The sequence below is a fragment of the Trachemys scripta genome, chromosome 10 (assembly GCF_013100865.1).
Source record: "Trachemys scripta elegans isolate TJP31775 chromosome 10, CAS_Tse_1.0, whole genome shotgun sequence".
Lineage (NCBI taxonomy): Eukaryota > Metazoa > Chordata > Testudines > Emydidae > Trachemys > Trachemys scripta.
Genome location: NC_048307.1, coordinates 25,691,595 through 25,707,363, shown reverse-complemented (window position 1 = coordinate 25,707,363; position 15,769 = coordinate 25,691,595). Strand labels below are relative to the sequence as shown.

At 45.6% G+C, this 15,769-nt stretch overlaps 1 protein-coding gene across 1 annotated transcript in view; it reads left to right on the top strand.

The window, feature by feature from the left end:
* Positions 1 to 11,184: 11,184 nt before the first annotated feature.
* ABAT (4-aminobutyrate aminotransferase) overlaps positions 11,185 to 15,769 on the top strand; it is a 150,834-nt gene continuing 146,249 nt past the window's right edge. The window contains exon 1 of the mRNA XM_034783527.1: positions 11,185 to 11,270. The gene's annotated coding sequence lies outside the window, so the exon portion shown is untranslated. The remainder of the gene's footprint in view (positions 11,271 to 15,769) is intronic.

Below are 15,769 nucleotides of genomic sequence, written 5' to 3'. Positions count from 1 at the left end.
ATAACATCTTAACAGTTCTTGATCTGGACCTGCAAAGGTTTGGCTTTATGACCCTGAATTACATTGCTATCTTCTCAGGCTTATTTCATCCTTTATATAATGTATGCTGGCCTTGGCTCACTCAGTGAATCTTTAGTTATTGTTGTCTGAGACTCCTCTTTATGAACTTTTTCCCCTCTTCTCCTCCATTTTGCTTGTGTAGCATCGCTATTGATTTCCAGCAGGCACTCATGGAGACATCATGGGTCAAGGTCATTCTTGGTGTAAAGTGAAGTCAGTTTGACCCTGTGTGTTTTTACACTGCTCTATTTTTTAAATGTGGTCCTATAAAAGGGTACCACGACTGTATACATGAGATATTTTCCAGATATTGTGACACTGAATTCAGTAGGAGTTTTGCAACTGACTTCAGTGTGCAAAGGATGCATGTTGTGTACTAAGTAATTCTTTTCTTTGAATTAATATTTTATTTCTGCTTTTTTGTGACAAAACCTTATAAAAGAGAATCATATTTGGCCCAAAACAACACCCCCTGTTGGAACTTATCTGAATTTTCTTGTGTCTCCCAGAGCTCTTGTGACAATTTGTTTATTAGAAGAAGAGGAAGGAGAGAGGCAGGGATTGTTCTTATTCAATTCAGGATTTCCTTGGAGGTTTCAAAAAACCAGCTAGTTCACCCTTCACTTCTCAGGAAGTGTAGTTTTTCTGGACAATACCCCAGTGTCTCTGGATAGTTAGCACAAGTAACAATGGGCCAGTTTGTGGCCCATAGAATGTAATTTAACCCCTCCCTTGAAGATATGAAAGAGTATAGGAGTTTTGCAAGAAAACCGACAGTTACCAGTAGAACACAAATAAGGGGCTATTAGAAAACCTACTTAGTGTTCACAACTTATCCTGCCCAATTAATTCCCTATTAAAGTCAATGGTAAGACTTCCATTGATTTCAGTGGGAGCTGAATTGGACCTAAGTCTCTGATCCTGCAAAGACTTAAGCACAAAGTCAATGTACCCAATGATCATAAAGTTATGCTTATAGAATCATAGAAATGTAGAACTGGAAGGGATGTCAGTAGGTCATCTAGTCCAGTCCCCTGGACTGAGGCAGGATTAAGTATTATCTAGACCATTCCTGACAGGTGTTTTTCTAACCTGTTCTTAAAAACCTCCAATGACAGACATTCCGCCACCTCTCTAGGTAATTTTTTGCAGTGCTTAACTACACTTATGGTTAGGAAGTTTTTCCTAATGTCTAACCTAAATTGCTCTTGCAGTAATTTAAGCCCATTACTTCTTGTCCTGATCTCAGTGGTTCAGTACAATTTATCACCTTTCTCTTTATAACAACCTTTTATGTATTTTAAGACTATTATCATGTCCTCCTTCAGTCTTCTCATCTCCATACTAAACAAACCCATTTTTTTAGGGTCATTTTTTTCTAGACCTTTAATCATTTTTGTTGCTCTCCTCAGGACTTTCTTCAATTTGTCCACCTCTTTCCTGAAGTGTGGAGCCCAGAAATGGACACAATACTCCAGTTGAGGACTTATCAGTGCTGAGTAAAAGAATTACTTCTTGTTTCTTGCTTACAACACTCCTGCTAATATATCTCGGAATTGTGTTCACTTTTTTGCAACAGTTTTATGTTCTCAACTCATCTTTAGTTTGTGATGCATGATAACCCAAATCCTTTTCTGCCATACTCCTTCCTAGGCAGTCATTTCCCATTTTGCATTTGTGCAATTGGTTATTCTTTCCTAAGTGTATTACTTTTGGATTTATCCTTATTGAATGTCATCCTATTTATTTCAGACCATTTCTCCAGTTTGTCAAGATCATTCTGAATTCTAATTCTGTCCTCCAAAGTGCTTGCTACCCCTCCCAGCTTGGTATCATCCACAAACTTTAAAAGTGTATTCTCTATGCTGTTACGTAAATCATTTATGAAGATATTGAATAGAAGCGAACCTAGGACAGATCCTTGTGGGTCCCCACTCGATATGCCCTTTCCGTTCAACTGTGAACCATTGATAGCTACTCTTAGAGTACTATTTTCTAGCCAGTTATGCACCCACCTTATAGCAGGTTTGTCTAGGCAGTATTTGTCTAGTTTGTTTGAGAGAAGATCATGTAAGACAGTATCAAAAGTCTCACTAAAGTTGAGATATATCACATCTACTGCTTCTCCCGATCCACAAGGCTTGTTACCCTATCAAAGAAGAATAAGATTGGTCGGATGTGATTAGTTCTTGACAAATCTATGTTGACTCTCACTTATTACCTTATTTTTTTTCTAGGTGCTTAGAAATGGATTGTTTGATTATTTGCCCCATTATTTTTCCAGGTACTGCAGTGAAGTTGGGTGGTCTATAATTTGTCCTTATTCCCCTTTTCGTAGATAGGTACTATATTTGTCCTTTTCCAGTCCTCTGGGATCTCTTCCGTCCTCCATGAGTTCGCAAAGATAATTGCTTATGGCTCAGAGATCTCTTCAGCCAGTTCCTTAAGTGTTCTAGGATGTATTTGATCAGGCTCTGCCACATTTGCAGACATCTAACTTGTTGATATAAATTATGTTTCTTGGGATGTGAAAAAAAAAACACACCCTTGAGTGACATAAGTTACACTGACAGAAGCACCAGTGTTGACAGTCCTATGTCAGTAGGAGACACTCTCCCATCGATGTAGCTACCGCTGCTCATTGGGGGTGGTTTAATTATGTCGATGGGCAAGCCCTTTCCTGTCAGCATAGAGCGGCTACACAGGAGTTCTTACAGCAGCGCAGCTGCATTAGTACAGTTGTGTCGCTGTAAACTCTCTAGTGTAGACACAGCCTAAGTAATTTTTGACTTGTTCTTTTCCTATTTAGCTTCCGATCCTATCTCATTTACACTGGTGTTCTCTATATTTGTCATCTGATCACTTATAACTGTGGAGGAAAATGGCCTAAGGCCTAAACTTTGGCTAAACTTTGGTTAAGTAAACAGTATGTATGGTCAGGTAAACTGTATGTGTGGCCTAAAGAAAAAAAAAAGGGGGGGGGGTAAAAAAAAAGGGGTAAACAAATACTACAGAAGCAAACTAACTGTTTGTAACAGTCTTTAATTAATCGCTGCCAGGTGGCAGAGCAAACCGCAAAGGCACAACAACGAAAAACAGAAAAAAGCTTGCTTTGCTTCATCCCTTACATAAATGTAAAATTTTAAAAAAGTATATGTAACTTTGTGGTTTTATCCTACATAAGCTCTCGTATTTTATCAATCGGGGGGGTTCGGCTGCCTTGGCTGACTCCCCCATGCATGCATGTTTAATTACTCAATAAAGGAGCCTCAGGCTGTCTGATCAAAATCAATCATGTGGTCAATTTTCCACAACAATTTGGGGGCTGGTCCGGGATCCACAGAAGACTCTCCCAGACCGGAGGACTGTGGGCAATCTCCCACCAGACCCAGGGCCCATCTAAAATGTAAAAGACCTTTGGAAATCTCTATCATGGGTTTCTGGTGGAGAATTTGCCTGTAGGCTCAGGGTTGGGTAAGTTGCACGCTGAATCTGAACCTTTTACTGCCAGATAGGCCTGACGCCCTTCTGTCTCTGGTTCTGGTTCCCCAGGAAGAGCCACTGGGTGTGACTAGGTAGGTCGTGAATAAACCTCTGTTTCTGTGCCCCAGTGTGAAAGTGAAGGTCAATAGACCAGTGTGAGTAAGGGTCACAGGAAAATGCTCCGAGTCCTCTGCCGTCTCGGTGCTCATGACCAGAGGTGTCTCGAATGCAAGCCCTGTGACCGGTATAACCCTGCCCTCTACCATCTGTATACGGTCTGGTTTCCTCACCCTCTTTCCCTCTGGTTCCCCTCCTCTGCCGGTAAAAGGCAGTCTAAAGAGCCACTGACTGGTCCAAACGCCCCACCAAAAGCAACAGAGTAAACAGCGCTGTTCTCTTTAAAACTAGCCAACACTCTTTGCTAAACGGGGGTGTAGGCAGTCATGGACGCACCTAAACAAGCCTTTCCTGTGTAAAAAACCTGTGTAAAAGTGTCAGGTCCTGGGGCGATGGGCTCAACGGAAGTGCCACCCCGTCAGGAAAGTCAGGATACTGGGGGCCGGAGGATCTAAAATAATCCTCAACTCACCGGGAAAGCTGTAAAAAAGGAGGGCGGTGTGGAATCACCGTCTCGCCAGAGGGCGGTGTGGAATCACCATCTCTGGTCTGTTTTGTGTTTGTCTGTCTCTGTCTGTTTGTGTAAACTATCTATATAATATGGGGGCCGGTGAGTCAAAAGGAATCACCGTCCCGCCAAAAGGTACACCAGCAGTGTACATGTACCTAAATTGTAGTCCTTCTACTTGCAAGTTTCTAAAAAAATAAAATTGGTATACCAAAAATAATCCAAAATTACAATTTTCTTTAAAAGGAAACTTCGACCTTAACAAAATTGTGCACCTCAAAGGTGCACTTCTTGCCAACAAAGTCGGACAAGGTCAGTTTAATGCATACTTTTATTGGTGTAAAAAAACAGTAAAACGGCACCATAACTCTCAAGTTAGGAGTCCCAAGGACTCCCAAAAAAAGCTTAAAACCCAACTAAAAGAAAACAAAAAAAAATTAACTCTTTCCCGTAACCCTGCTGGCCAGCAAATATCCCTCTACCCATCTAGACCCCTTCAAAAGGCAAAGCCCCTTTAAAGTATTCCCTCCGCACCTCCTAACAATCTTATAAACCTGTTTCTAAAACGCAGGCAGTTTGCTGCTCCAGCACAGCCTATGCAAGCAGCTGCTGGAGCACCTCGCCCAGACAAAACTGGGCAGAAAGCTGTTGCCCAGCCCCCACAGGCCCCAAGGGCAAAAAATATTAAGCACCTTAAGTATCAAAAGCCCTTACATGTACCCCTCAGACAGTGTCTGCCTGTACTGAGGAAATGTTCCCCATGCGCCAATTCCCGGGCATTGGCGCTTCGGGTCAGAAAACCTTGGTGTTTGTGCATGCACCTTGGTCTCCCACAAAATTGTATAATTTAATTAAAATTTTTTCCAAAAATAAAAAAAAAAACTGTTAAATTCCAAAAAAAAAATAACAAAAAAAAAAAACCTGTCATGCACTAATACAACCCTACCTGGGCAGACTTAAACCAACTTCTAAGAAAAGTCCTGCTTAGGAAAACATTAAATCGCCTTTATCAGGCAGCCTAGTGGCACATAAAAAACCCAGACCACAATCAAAACACAATAAATAAAATTAAAAACAGGCTGTAAAAAGCACTTCTCACAGTCTGCCCCAAAAAAGCAAATTGGGCCAAAATTAGCACCTGTAAACAAAGTAGAAATAAAAATTTAAATAAAACTCAACACTATCACCACCTCATTAAAACTAAGTTAATAACCCTCTAGCTCCAAAACATGCAAAAACCCAGCAATAGCCACCCATTGCGGGGGGGAAAAAAATGGCCAAACCAAGGTCCCCACCATCCACCTTCCCAGGGACCCAGTAATGGCGCGTGTCACTATTGCAAACAGATGGGCATTAAAAAAAAAATGTCCTGATGGCCCTGGCCATTCCACTAAACAACCCTGGTACCCAACCGTTTCCAAAATCTGCTTTCATTGTTACCAAAAGTGCAAAAAATTTCTAATTTACAAGGGCAAATTCATATCCTTAAAAATATATATCAAAGAAAAAAGGGTGCCTTTCAAACAGCCTTTAAACTGTCTTCTTTGTGTACTAGTCACGATGTGTTGTGTGCGGTAACCAAAATTGTGCACAAACCCCATCGTATCGTCACTATAAATGAACTAACACTTGTAATGGTGTTGGTTGGCTTAAAATTACGCCTCTGTTATTGCTGTTGCAAAAAACATTGCTGTGCATGTAATTTTTTTTGCTAGGCCCAGTGCAAAAAAGCAAGTGGCATAATAATTGTTAATAAAAATTTTAACAAAAGTTAAAATAAAAATAATAAAAAAAACAATGGGCTCATAAATGTAAAAAGTTTAGGCCAAAAATGGCGCCAAAGGAGGGAAATTGTGGAGGAAAATGGCCTAAGGCCTAAACTTTGGCCAAACTTTGGTCAAGTAAACTGTATGTATGGTCAGGTAAACTGTATGTGTGGCCTAAAGAAAGAATAAAAGGGGGTGGGGGGTTTAAAAAAATTAAAAAGGGTAAACAAAAACTACAAAAGCAAAACTAACTGTTTGTAACAGTCTATAATTAATAGCTGCCAGATGGCAGAGCAAACCGTAAAGGCACAACTAAAAAAAAAAAAAAAAAAAGCTTGCTTTGCTTCATCCCTTATATAAATGTAAAATTTTTAAAAAGTATAAGTAATTTTAAGTATCAGGGGGTAGCCGTGTTAGTCTGTATCTACAAAATCAACAAGGAGTCTGGTGGCACCTTAAAGACTAACCGATTTATTTGTTAAAAACAAATAAATCTGTTAGTCTTTATGGTGCCACCAGACTCCTTGTTGTATATGTAATTTTGTGGTTTTAGCCTATATAAGCTCTCATATTCTATCCGTCGGGAGGAGGGGGAGGGGGTTCGGCTGCCTTGGCTAACTCCCCCATGCATGCATGTTTAATTAATCAATAAAAAAGCCTCAGGGTGTCTAATCAAAATCAATTGTGTGGTCAGTTTTCCACAACATAACTTTTTAGGTGAAAGCTGAAACAAAAAAGACATTTAACAGTTTAGCTGTTGCTGTGTTTACAGTTATTGTCTTTCCCCCTTCATTGAGTAATGGGCCTTACTTGACCTTGATCATCATCTTGCTTCTCATGTATTTGTAAAATGTTTTCTTGTTACCCTTTTAGAGCTCTTGCTAATTTAATCTCACTTTGTGCCTTGGCCTTTCTAATTTTGTCCCTACCTGTTCATGTTGTGTTTTTTTTATATTCATCCTTTGTAATTTAAGTTAGTTTCCACTTTTTGTATGATTCATGGAAGAACTTCTGGTTAAGCCAGGGTGTGGCCTTTTACCATACGTCCTATCTTTTCATTAGTCTAGTTTGCTCTTGTGCCCTTAATAATGTGTTCTATTTTTTTTTAAATGCCAACTCTCTTGAACTCTTTTTTTTCCCCCTTAGACTTGCTTCCCATGGGATCTTACCTACCAGTTCTCTGTTTGCTAAACTCTGCATTCTTGAAGTCCATTGTCTTTATTCTGCTGTTTTCCCGCCTACAATTCCTTAGAATCGTTAACTTGATCATTTCATGATCACTTTCACCCTAGCTGCCTTCCATCTTCAGATTCTCAACTAGTTCCTCTGTTTTTGTCAGAATCAAATTCAGAATAGCCTCTCCCCTAGTCACTTTCTCCACCTTCTGTAATAAAAACTTGTCTCCACTGTATTCCAAGAGCTTGTTGGATAATCTGTGCCCTGCTTCATTTTTTTCCCAATAGTTGAAGTCTCCCATCACCACCAAGTCCTATGTTTTGGACAATTTCTTTAGTTTTTTAAAAAAGCCTCATCCACTTCTTCCTGGGAGCTGATCTATATTAGACACCTATCATAATCTGACCCTTGTTTTTTTACAACTTTTATTCTTATCCAGAGACTTGCAGCAGGTCTGCCTCCCACTTCTGTCTCAACCTCAGTGCAAGGCTATACATCTTTGATATACAGGCATGGGCAGTGGGTGCACGCCTGCTTTGGGGAGGCTAGCTTGCCAGCCATGCCCCTTCCGCCCAAGACCCCACCCACCCACACACACTGGAGCCCCAAATCCCCACCCGTAACAGAAGCCCTGAGGGAGGCCCACCCCCTACCAGAGGAGCCCCAACCCACTTGCCCCAGTCACACCAGGCCAAGCCGCCAGCCCCACTGACCTACCATCCCCCCCCATCCCCGAGCGCCAGGCTGAGCCCCCACCCCTAAGGGCTCCGCAGCCAAGTCGCCATGCTCCCCTGCCAGTGCTGGGCCGAGCTATCCCCGAGCGCTGGGCCAGCCCCCCCCGCCCCCCCCCCCCCCCCCCATCAGTGCTGGGCCAAGCCTCCGCCGCCCCCCCCCAGCACCGGGCCGGCCCCAGTGCCAGGCTGAGCTGCCAGACCCTCCTGCCCCCGAAGGCCCCCCCTGGCTGGGCCAGCGCCCAGCTGAGCCTCCTTGCTCCCCCTACCTGCCGCTGGCTCTCCGCATCCCTCCTCACGCCCCTCATTCCTGAGGAGGAGGGATGCAGTGAGCAGCGGGAACCTCCAGGGGGAGTGTGGAGTGGAGGAGACATGGCAGGCAGCGGCAGCAGCCAGTAGGGGCCTCAGGGAAGGGATGGGGCCACTGCAGCCCAGATGTCTGACCATGGGTTGGTGGCAGAGCCAGGGAAGGCTAAGTCCTGGTCTATTATATCCGCCGCCTATGTATAAAAGGTAACACCTATGCTGAAGACTTTGTAAGATCTGGGCCTAAAAGAATCTACAGAGCTCAAAGGGGCAGCCTAAACACAGTCCCTCAGTTGCAGAAACCTCTTTCTCCAGTTTCTTCATCTAGATCAGTGGTTCCCACACTTTAACAACCTGTGAACCCCTTTCACTAAAACGTCAAGTCTTGTGAACCCCCTCCTAAAAATGAATATTTCCAGGGATTTTCTCCTTTACCTGCGTATAAATTATAAAAGCAGTGATCTTGGAAATATAAAATTTGTTTTTATGACATGCTTATTACACACTATTATTAATTATTATTTATCATCACAGTATTTTTATTACATTATGAAAACGGCAACACTCTTCCAAGATCTCACTTTCATAGCTTGTATCACTTTGAATAAGCCTGTTATAAGACAAGGCTCCTATGTTTCATCAAGGAGTATCAGATGTGAAACAGCTTGAAGGTATTTAAGAAGCCAACTCAAGTTCCTCCTACACAAGCATTCAGGTCTTGAGCAGTCCAGGCAAACAACGCACATTACAACAAAGCTTAAATTTGTTCTTCATAATAATTTTAAAAACAATACTAGCTGCCTGTTTAATTTTAAAAACAGCAAAAAATATCCACCTCCCTTTCCATTTCTTATAAGGAGTCTTGAAGTTTAAATCTCCTCGGTGTGATAGATATGCTTGCTTTGATCTGCTTAGCTCTTGGAAGTCCAGGGGCTCCGGACTACTGGCCCCATGCCGGGGTCCCTAGGAACAGCTCTGTCTGCCATTTGGGAATTTTTTCCGGAGAACCCCCTGTAACATTTTGTGAACCCCAGTTTGGGAACCACTGATCTAGATTTATAATCAGATTTGGCTAATATGGGGAACAGATGTTAGTCCTAAAGTCTAATACAATGGTGTGCAAGGATGTAAAAGTATAGACATGAACTGCAAAACCTTGGTGGAGGCTTTTGCCTTTCCTTCACAACAGTGGAAATCCATAGACTGCTATATAAAATGGTTTTAAAGTTCACACACACACAAACAAGTAGGAGGTTGAGAGGTGACCAAGTTGCTCAGACCCCTCTGTGTTCAGAGATATTTGTGATCTCCATGGGTCGTACCATTAACTTTTATGCATGAGAACCAAGGAGTTTCCATACTGCTTCAGACTAGTAATCCATCTAGTCCAGTATCCTGTCTCTGATGTGGCAGAGGCTTCAGATGAAGAAGGAAGTTGTAGGACTCCTTAGGGGACAATTATGAAAAAAACTGCCCTCGGGGAAGTTTCTTTCTAACCCCATCATATAGTGATTGGCTTATGCTCTGAAACATATGGGTGTATAGCTATTGTATAGCTATTGTAGAAATAAGTATAATGTTATCTTATAACTGGGCATGGTCTCATTATTTAGAGAAAGATCTTATATTTGTATTAATCCAGTTAAACTCTTGGTCGTCATGAGATGGTACAGGAATGAGTTCCATAGGATAATTATGCATTATGTAAAACAAACAAAAAACATTTAACCCCTTTACTTGTATTAGTTATAAATTTAGTTCCTGTCATTTTCATTGAATGTCCCCTCCTTTTTTGTTGTTGTATTTTATGCACCTCCTATTATGTGTCCACTCTAAACAGTCCAAATCCTTTCAGTTTCTACCTTGTAGGGCTTTTTGTGTATCTAGTCATTTTGATCATTTGTCTCTAAAAGAAGGTGACCAGAAATGAACACACTATTCTGGGCAGGGTGCACTTGACATATATAATCAAGAGGTGCATGTGAGGCCTGCTACTGATTACTCTGCAGGGGCGGCTCTACGGTTTTTGCTGCCCCAAGCACAGCAGTCAGGCGGCTTTCGGCGGCATGCTTGTGGGCGGTCCACTGGTCACGTGGATTTGGTGGCATGCCTGCGGGAGGTCCTCCGGTCCTGTGCCTTTGGTGTCCCTGCTACCGAATTACCGCTGAAGCTGTGGGACCGACGGACTTCCCGCAGGCATGCCACCAAAGGCTCCCTGACTGCCACCCCCACAGCGACCGGCAGGACCCTCCCCCCCTGGCTTGCCGCCCCAGGCACGCGCTTGCTGCGCTGGTGCCTGGAGCCGCCCCTGTTACCCTGAAAAACACATGATTTAAGAACATAGGTTTGAGATTAGGTTTGCTTCAGAGAAGAGATTCCTGGGGTTTGTGGTGAAGATACCACTAGGGTTCAGCTCAGTTCCTATTTGAGCTGATTCTGTTCACCTATCCCTCCCAATCTGGCGTGTGATGTGACATGAATGATCCTGCCTGGGGACAAGTTTGATCCTGCCTGGAGGGATGAGCACGGGCAGTAGGTTACTGTGATGTCATTTCAGCTCCAGCCAAGGAATTGCACCAGCACCTCCTAGAGGCTGCTAAGTTCCTGCCTTGCCCCCCTATCAGTTCCTGAGACTTGGTACAGGCAGCAAAACAAGCCAGCTTCTCTTCTGCTAATTAACTGAGCTGTGCCACTGTCTAAGGGTCCGCGATGCGGTGTTGAGTGCCACCAGCCCCCCCCCCCCCCCCCCCGGGCTTCAAGGGCAGCTGGGTGTGCTCAGCACCTTGCAGGCTCCTGAGAGGCACTAGACCACAGGCGATGCTCAGAGTGGGTGTGGCTTAGCCCTGACCCTGTGTGATCCCTACAACTCCATCTGACCGCTCCTCACCCCAGCCGGGCCCGTCCCTCACCCCTGCCCGCACTGCGCTGTCCCCCTCCTCTCCGGCCAGGCAGCCCTGCCCCTCGGGGGGAGGGTGCTCGGGCCGTGGCCTCTGATTGGCCGGGCCGGTGGCGCGGATTGGCTGTGGCGAGCAGAGCGAGAGCGAGAGCGAGGGGTGGGGGCCTGCAGCTCTGTCCGCTCAGCCGAGAGCTCGAACCCAGGGACAGACAGAAAAGCCGCCCGCGGTGAGTGCGGGGGGGGGGGCTCGCTAGTCACAGTGGGGGCGGGAGGTCCAGGCCCTGGGGGAGGCTGGCTGCAAGCCCCCCGTCCCCATCGGGGCAGCCGGGCGTCCCGAAACCTCCCGGCCGTGCGGGACAGGGGGAGGCTGCTGGCCCGGCGCCCCTCAGCCCTGCCCCTTCCCACTCCTGGGGGGAGCCTGCCCCTCCCCCCGCCACCTGCCCAGTGCTCTCCTCACTGCCCCTACTTTTCCTCCCGGGGTGGGGTGGAGGCTTCTAGGCTCCCCCTGCCTCCATCCCTGCCCTACTCACAGCCCCTACTTCAACCCGGGAGCGGGGTGGGGGCTACCAGGCTTATCCCACCGCCCCCTGCCTTCTTCCACCCCCTTTCAACCCCGGGGTGGGGGGGGGGGCTGCTAGGCTCCCCCTGCCTCCATCCCTGCCCTCCTCACAGCCCCTGCTTCAACCCAGGAGCAGAGGGTGTACCTGCCTCTCACCCTGCCCTCCTCACAGCCTTTACTTTAACCCTGGGAGGTGGTGAGGCTGCTGGGCACCCCCGGGAGCTGCTGCAGGGTGCTGGCGGTGGTCTGTGCCCCCTCCCCTTCTTACATGGTGGCCCCTTACTCAGTGTGTGTGATTCAGGGGTGGGAGTGGCGGTGTGGCGTTGATGCCCCGGCTGTTCTCATGTGGGCACCAGTGGCAGCTATGGCACAGTTACATGCCTGGTGAGCTTTGCCAATTCTTGCCAAGGGCCCATGCTCTGCAGCAAACATGTATGAAGCAAAGATCCATTTGTTTCTTCTTGAGGAAGACTGGTTACTTAGAGGCCTACTTTTCTCCGGTACTGGAGGAGACCACAGTGGAGTGGGGGGCAGAGTCCCAGGAATAGATCCAGGAGCAAAACCACTTATGCACAAGGGTCCAGCAAGTGGTAGCTGAACCGACGAGGGGGGAGGCCATTTTAGATTTGATTCTGGTAAGTAGTGAGGACCTCGTTGAGGAAGTGGTAGTGGGGGACAATTTGGGCTCCAGTGATCATGAGCTAATTCGGTTTAAAATACATGGGAGGAGTAACAGAATTAAGTCAAAGACTAGGGTTTATAATTTTAAAAAGGCCAATTTTAACAAATTAAGGGGACTGGTAAGGGAAGTGGATTGGGCAAACGTATTAATGGATCTAAAGGCAGAAGAGGCCTGGGACTACTTCAAGTTAAAGATGCATGAGCTGTCGGAGGCCTGCATTCCAATAAAGGGAAAAAGATTACAAAGCAGGAGATTTAGACCGAGCTGGATGAGCGACCGACTCAAAGGGGCGATTAGGAAAAAACAGAAAGCGTACAAAGAGTGGAAGAGGGGAGGGATTAGTAAAGAAACTTACCTTAGTGAAGTCAGAGAATGTAGAGATAGGCCAAAGGCCGTGTAGAGTTGGACCTAGCGAGGGGAATTAAAAGCAATAGTAAGAGGTTTTTCAGCCATATAAATAGGAAGAAAGCAAAGAAAGAAGAAGTGGGACCGCTGAAGACTATTGCCGGAGAGGAGATTAAAGACAATCTAGGCATGGCGCAATATCTCAATGAATATTTTGCATCGGTGTTTAATGAGGCCAATGAAGGTATTAGGGATACTAGCACCACTACAGAGGGGCATTCAGGATGGGGGATTACCGTATCCGAAGTAGAAACAAAACTTGAATGCCTTAATGGGGCTAAGTCGGGAGGACCGGACGATCTTCATCCGAGAATATTGAAGGAATTGGCGCGGGAAATAGCAGGCCCATTAGCGATAATATTTAATGAATCTGTAAACTCGGGGGTGGTCCCGTTAGACTGGAGAATAGCTAATGTGGTTCCTATTTTCAAGAAAGGGAAAAAAAGTGATCCGGGTAACTACAGGCCTGTTAGTTTAACATCTGTAGTGTGCAAGGTGTTAGAGAAAATTCTGAAAGAGAAACTAGTTGAGGACCTGGAGGTTAGTGGCAATTGCGATAAATTACAACATGGTTTTACGAAGGGCAGATCGTGCCAAACGAATCTGATCTCCTTCTTTGAGAAAGTAACGGATTTATTAGATAAGGGAAATGCGGTGGACCTAATATACCTGGATTTCAGTAAAGCGTTTGATACTGTACCCCATGAGGAATTATTGGTTAAACTGAAAAACATGGGGATCGATATGAAAATCCAGAGGTGGATAAGGAATTGGTTAATGGGGAGAATGCAGCGGGTCGTATTAAAGGGTGAACTGTCGGGTTGGAGGGAGGTTACTAGTGGAGTGCCTCAAGGTTCGGTTTTGGGACCCATTTTATTTAATCTATTTATAACTGACCTCGGAACCGATTGCAGGAGTGGGCTGATAAAGTTTGCGGATGATACGAAGGTGGGAGGCGTTGTAAATTCGGAGGAGGATAGGGATATCCTGCAGGGAGACTTGAACGAGCTTGTGAATTGGAGTATCAGGAATAGGATGAAATTTAATAGTAAAAAGTGTAAGGTGATGCATTTGGGGATGACTAATAAAAATTTTAGTTACAAGATGGGGACGCATTGGTTAGAAGTAACGGAAGAGGTGAAGGACCTAGGGGTCCTAGTAGACCGCAGGATGACTATGAGTCGACAATGCGACGTGGCGGTGAAAAAAGCCAATGCTGTCTTGGGATGCATTAGGCGAGGTATATCTAGTAGGGATAAGGAGGTCCTGCTTCCGTTGTACAAGGCGCTGGTGAGACCTCATTTGGAGTACTGTGTGCAGTTCTGGTCTCCCATGTTTAAAAAAGATGAACTCAAACTGGAACGGGTGCAGAGAAGGGCCACTAGGATGATCAGAGGAATGGAAAACCTGTCGTATGAAAAGAGACTAGAGGAGCTTGGGTTGTTTAGTCTGACAAAGCGAAGGCTGAGGGGGGATATGATTGCTATCTTTAAATATATTAGAGGGATTAATACGAGGGAGGGAGAAGAATTATTCCAGCTTAGTACTAATGTGGATACGAGAACGAATGGATATAAACTGGCCGTGGGGAGGTTCAGGCTTGAAATTAGACGAAGGTTTCTGACCGTCAGAGGGGTGAAATATTGGAACGGCCTTCCGAGGGAAACGGTGGGGGCGACGGACCTGTCTGGTTTTAAGATTAAGTTAGATAAATTTATGGAGGGAATGGTTTAATGGTAAAACATAGTAGTCAAGGAAAACCAAGAAATGGTAGGTAAATTGTATAATGGCTGACAGGGGTCAGGCTGGAGACTCTTGCCTATATGCTCGGGGTCTTACTGATCGCCATATTTGGGGTCGGGAAGGAATTTTCCTCCAGGGCAGATTGGCTGAGCCTCTGGAGGTTTTTCGCCTTCCTCCGCAGCATAGGGCAGGGATCTCTAGCAGGAGGGTTTCTGCCGATTGAAGTCACCTAAAACAGGATTGGGGACTTCAACAGCAGAGTCCAGGGAAGGGGTAGGGACGGTTTTATGGCCTGCAGCATGCAGGGGGTCAGACCAGATGATCATAATGGTCCCTTCTGACCTTAAAGTCTATGAGTCTATGAGTCTATGAGGACAGACAAGGTCTCCCACAATGCACCGCAAACCAATTCCTAGAGCAGATCCAGTTGGTGAGGTGCTAGGAACCCTGGGATATGCCCATAAATCCTAGCACCAAACATCTGTAATTGCAGTGCCAATGTGAATCGTGGGTATGTGGCTACACAAGTACAGGTCATGTGGTTGTGCTGATGTGGGATTGGCTAACATGCATCTCCATGTGCCTGAGCCAAGATCCAGCACACTCTGCAGTGAAGACATACTCAAAATGACTAGTCCACGGTGACACAGTCAGTGGCAAGATTAGATTTAAAACTGAGGGGTTTTGACTTCCAGTCCCATGCTTCTCAAGGCAGGCAGATTCCATCTCCTGAAATCCCCTCTCCTTTCTTTTTTCAGTTTAAAATCAAACTTCAGAATCCCTCACCTCTCTTAACCAAATAGAAATGTTGCACAGAAATTTGTTGGAAGCAAACAGATCGACTGATCACATTTATATATAGTATTGAAGTTAACTGTAAAAGTCATTATATCCTAAAACAGGGGAGGGCAAACTTTTAGGACCGAGGGCCACATCTGGGTATGGAAATTGTATGGCAGACCATGAATGCTCACAAAATTGGTGGTAGGGGTGCAGGAGGGGGTGAGGGCTCTGGCTGGGGGTGTGAGCTCTGGAGTGGGGCCAGAAATGAGGAGTTCAGGGTGTGGGAAGGAGCTCCATGCTGGGTGGGCAGGTGGAGGGTGAGCTCTGGGGTGGGGTTAGGGATGAGGGGTTGGGGTGCAGGAGGGTGTTCTGGGCTGGGACCAAGGGCTTCAGAGGTCAGGAGGAGGATTAGGTCTGGGTCAGGGGGTTGGGGCACAGGAGTGGGTCAGGGGTGCAGGTTCTGGGTGGGGCTTACCTCAAGCAGCTTCTGGAAGCAGTGGCATGTCCCCCCTCTGGCTTCTACGCAGAGGCGCAGCCAGGCAGCTCTGCACGCT